We start from the raw sequence: 5,301 nt of genomic DNA on the forward strand, positions 1-5,301 counted from the left end.
CCCAAAAGATCCATTTGCTTTGCCAAGAATTGACCAAGTGATAGACTCCACAGCCGGATGCGAGTTGTTGAGTTTTTTGGATGCATACTCAGGGTATCACCAGATCAAGCTGAACCCGGCTGACAGGCTCAAGACCGCCTTCATCACACCATTCGGAGCCTTCTGCTACCCGACCATGATGTTCGGCTTGAGGAATGTCGGTGCCATGTTTCAGTGTTGCATGCAGAAGTGTCTCCTCAAGCAACTTGGCAAGAACGCCCACGTCTATGTGGATGACATTGTGGTGAAGACGGAGAAGCGTGGCACTCTGCTAGAGGACCTCAAGGAAACCTTTGAAAACTTGCGTCGCTTTCAAATCAAGCTCAACCCGGAGAAATGAGTCTTTGGAGTACCAATCGGCCAGCTTCTTGGTTTCCTGGTCTCAGCGCGGCATAGAGTGCAACCCTGTGAAGATCAAGGCCATCGAGAGGATGAAGGTACCCACCCGACTGTTGGATGTGCAAAAATTCACCGGCTGCTTGGCATCCATCAGCCGTTTCGTCAGTCGGCTGTGCGAGAAGGCTCTTCCCCTGTACCAGCTCATGAAGAAGACCACTTTTTCGAGTGGAATGACAAGGCGGGCGAAGCTTTTCTCCAGCTCAAGAAGGTGTTGACCACTCCGCCTGTCCTGGCGACTCCGACTGCTAAGGAGCCCATGCTTCTCTACATCGCCACCACCAGCCGGGTGGTCAGCACAGTCATAGTTGTGGAGCGCAAAGAAGACAGCAAAGCACTACCAGTCCAGAGGCCGGTGTATTACCTGAGTGAAGTATTGTCCGTCTCCAAGCAGAACTACCCCCACTATTAGAAGATGTGCTACGGCGTGCATTTCGCCGCCAAGAAGCTAAAGCCGTACTTTCAAGAGCACCCAATCACTGTTGTCTGCACTGCTCCACTTGCCGAGATCATTGGAAGCCGAGACGCTTCGGGCCGAGTGGCCAAACGGGCCATAGATTTGGCCCCCTACACCATTTACTACCAACCTCGTACCGCCATCAAGTCCCAAGCACTGGCCGACTTCCTCGTCGAGTGGGCCGAGACCTAGTACCTGCCGCCAACACCGGACTCCACCCATTGGCGGATGCATTTTGATGGTTCCAAGATGCGCACCGGTTTGGGAGCCGGCATCATCCTTACCTCTCCCAAAGGCGACAAACTCGGATATGTGTTGAAAATTCATTTTGCCGCCTCCAACAACATAGCTGAATATGAAGCACTCATACACGGGCTCCGGCTTGCCAAGGAACTCGGCATTCGCCGGATCCTGTGCTATGGTGACTCCGACTTGGTGGTCCAGCAGTCGTCAGGCGACTGGGACGCCAAGGATGCAAACATGGCAAGCTACCGCTTCCTCGCCCAGCAACTCAGTGGATACTTTGAAGGGTGCGAGTTCCTCCATGTGCCATGAAATGACAATGAGCAAGCCGATGCCTTGGCACGGATCAGCTCCACCCGACAAGCAATACCAGTCGGCATCGCCCTACAACGCCTCCTCAAGCCGTCTGTCAAGCCATCACTAGAGTCAGACTCCATCTTCGTGCCGGCTCCTCCCGAAGCAGTCGGATCCGACTGGAGGATCCCAGCAGTCGGCCCGGGGACTTTGACAGGCGGCCCGGGGACTGCAGCAGTCGCACCCGGCCCGGAGACTTCAGAACCTGGCCCGGGGCTGCAGCAGTCAGCCCGGGGACTTCATCGACACAGCAAGCGGCAGCTGACTCCAACCCGCTGCCTCCCAGCCCAACCGCCCTCGTGCAAGTAGCAGTTCTAGCAGTCAAAGAAATAGCAGCACCTTCATGGGCGCAGCCCATCCTCAACTTTCTGGTAAACAAGGAGCTGCCGACTGATGAAATCTCGGCCCGACAAGTGCAACATCGAGCAGCAGCATACACCATTGTCAACAGAGAACTTGTAAGGCGCTGTGTCACTGGTGTGTACCAGCGCCGCGTGGAGCCGGAGAAAGGCCAAGCAATCCTCAAAGATATCCACCAAGGCGAGTGTGGTCACCACGCGGCTTTAAGATCACTTGTTGCCAAAGCTTTCCGCCATGGTTTTTTCTGGCCGACTCCTCTAGAAGATGCCAATGACTTGGTCCAGAAATGTAAGGGGTGCTAGAAGTTCTGCTCCAAGCCACATCTGCCAGCTTCTGCACTCAAGACCATCCCCATTGCCTGTCCCTTTGCCGTCTGGGGGCTGGGCATGGTGGAACCATTCAAGACAGCACGCGGCGGCATGACTCATCTGCTTGTCGTCGTGGACAAGTTCACCAAGTGGATAGAAGCAAAACCAATCAAGAAGTTGAATGGCCCGACTGCTGTGACTTTCATCGCAGACATCACCACCCGGTATGGTATACCACACAGCATCATCACTAACAACGGCACAAACTTCGCCAAGGGCGCCTTGGCTCGTTCCTGCGCAACGCAGGGCATCCGACTGGACTTAGCGTCCGTTGCTCATCCGCGGTCAAACAGCCAGGTGGAGCGAGCAAAAGGCCTCATTTTGTCCGGCATCAAGCCCCGACTGGTCGAGCCTCTGGAGCGTTCAGCCGGTTGTTGGCTCGATGAGCTGTCGACCATCCTCTGGAGCCTGCGCACAACTCCAAACAAGTCAACCGGCTTCATGCCTTTCTTCCTCGTCTACGGTGCCGAAGCCGTCATCCCGACGGACATAGAATTCTACTCCCCTCGAGTCACCATGTACACTGAGGAGGAGGCAAAAGAAGCACGGGAAGACGGTGTCGATCTGCTGGAAGAGGGCCGGCTGTTGGCACTCAGCCAGTCCACCATCTACCAGCAGAGTCTACGCCGATACTACAATCGGAAGGTCAAGCCAAGATCTTTCCAAGAGGGAGACCTTGTGCTCCGGCTAATCCAGCGAACATCCGGCTAGCACAAGCTATCGGCACCTTGGGAAGGCCCCTTCATCATCAGCAAAGTTTTGGGCAACGACTCCTACTACCTGATCGATGCTCAGAAGCCCAAAGCACGCAAGAGAGACGACTCCGGCAAGGAGACAGAGTGGCCGTGGAATGCAAACCTCCTTCGAAGATTTTACAGTTGATGCAGTACGTACCACGCTACCTTTTGTATTAAGTAGAAGACTCCGGGTCCCCCGAGAAGATCTCGGGGGCTACCCTCTTTTATCTATATGATAAGTATTATGCCTATAAATGTGTCATTTCATTATTCCGCCTGGCACCGGGTTCGACCAGTCGGCCCAGGGGCTCGCCGCCTTGTACTATGTGGTGGTTCCTGCAGTCGAACAAGTAGTGTGTTGGCACCCAACCCTTCTCCTGCCATAAGCCGCAGCTCGCAGAGCGACTGTCCGGTGGGCAGGAGTTGCAGAAAGGGTGTCCACACAAAAAATGGCTAAGGACAGAAAATCACGCACATAGTCCAGGCCGGCATCCCGCCTCATCGACCGGCTGCTGAGCAGCCGGTCGGCTGGCTTCTACTTAACTTGCTAACGCTCTAGTCGGCTAAGTACTTGCTCTCCCGAAAGTAGCTAAGTACTTGACCCAGCCGCAGTCCGCAGAGTGGCTGTTTGGCTGGCAAGACGGCAGCCAAGGGAGGGCGGCAAAGGAAAAAAGCCAAGGAGCAGAAAGCAAGAAAAGTCAGAGCTCGGCAAAAGCACAACTTGTGTGGAAGAATATTTACATGTCAAAAGGCCCTTGGCCAGCATTCAACAGAGTTTGAAATACACCCCGCGGGTGGAATTGTGCAAATTTAACAAAGTTTGTCGAGACTGATAAAGCAGGAAAAATAAAGATAAGTCGGCGGCCTAGGGAGCAGCAGAGGGGTCCGGCTGGCTGGCGGAGTCGGTAGTGCCGGTTGGTGGAGTGGACGGCTGGTCAGTCTCCGCTTGGTCGCCTCCAGCAGCAGTCGGCGCACTCGAGCGCGGCTCATTGTTTGAGGCACGGCCAGCTCTCGTCACTGGAGTCGATCATCTCGGCTGAGTCTTCGTCATCCTCTGGGTTCAGCCCGAACCACTCTGGTGGCGCCTCGGCACCGTTCTCAGCCAGCTCAGGAATGAAGATGCTGGTGTTGGTGTACTCGGCGATCGCCGCTGCCCGCCTGACAAGTCGCGCTCCACCGCCACCGGTTCCTCCTGGGCCTCCTGTCGAAACGTGGTCAACTAGGCTAGATTTAGCCCAGGATACCATGCCTTGACGAACTCCAAGGCCCGGCGCCCTCCAGCTCGGGCCGAGGAACCCTTCCAAGCCTCAAGTCGGCTGGCCGCCACCTCCAGCCAGTCGGCAGTCCGACTGGGAGTGCACGGAGCCGGCATGTCCGGCCAAAGGGCGGAGATCGCTTGGGCCCCGGCAAGCTAAATACGGTGCAGCATCCGATGAGCCGGTGGAAGGCGGGCCTGGATGCTGAGAAGCTATTCGCTAAGGGTCCGGGGGGCGTCGGCAGCGATCTGCACGCCTTCCGCCCTCCGTTCTTCACGATAAGCCTCAATAGCCTGGTTGGCAGCGCCAGAGTGGCCAAGAAAGAAGTCTGCTCAGGCAGAAAGCAAAAGAAATCAGAAGTCGTAAGCTAGAAACCGCCTCGATTGGCAGTCGGCGGCTCAAAGAAAGAAAAAGAAGAAAGCTTACCATCAACTATGTCTTCAATCCTGCCAAAGCCGGATTTCAGCAGCGCCTCCTTATCGGTCCAGGTGGAGCGTTAGGTCTCGAACTCGGCGAGGAGACTGGACTCTTTCGCCTTCGCCTTCTTTCGAGCCTTCTGGAGAAGCTTCACCTGCTCCGTAAGTTGCTTGTCCAGTCGGTCACGCTCTTGAGCCAGCTCATTGCACTCCGCCGCCTTGGCGCGCAACGCGGTGTTGGTCTCACCCAGCTACTGTTGTAGGGCAGCGTTGGCCTCTGCAGGAATAGAGAAAAGAAAAGACGTCAACAATCAACAAAGAAGAAGTGCAATTGTCGGGGAGATCCGGCCTGACTGCTCAGCAGTCGTCCCGAATCTCGGTGGCTACAGCCCACGGGTGCACTATCGTGCCTCGCAGAGAAAGAAGTTATCAATAGTCAACAAAAAAGAAAGTGCAGTTGCTAGGGAGATCCGGCCCGACTGCTCAGCAGTCGGCCCAAATCTCGGGGGCTACAGCCCGCGGGTGCGCTGGCGCGCCCCCGCAGAGAAAGAAAATAAGGACTTACTCCGGCTTTCCGACAAGTCAGCGGTGGTCGGTCCAGCTCTCGGACGTTGGAGTTGAAGGTGATCGCGCGAAGGTTATGATAGTCCTATAATGAAGATAGCAGATAAAGTT

This window comes from Triticum urartu, chromosome 3 (genome assembly GCF_003073215.2).
Source record: "Triticum urartu cultivar G1812 chromosome 3, Tu2.1, whole genome shotgun sequence".
Classification (NCBI taxonomy): Eukaryota; Viridiplantae; Streptophyta; class Magnoliopsida; order Poales; family Poaceae; genus Triticum; species Triticum urartu.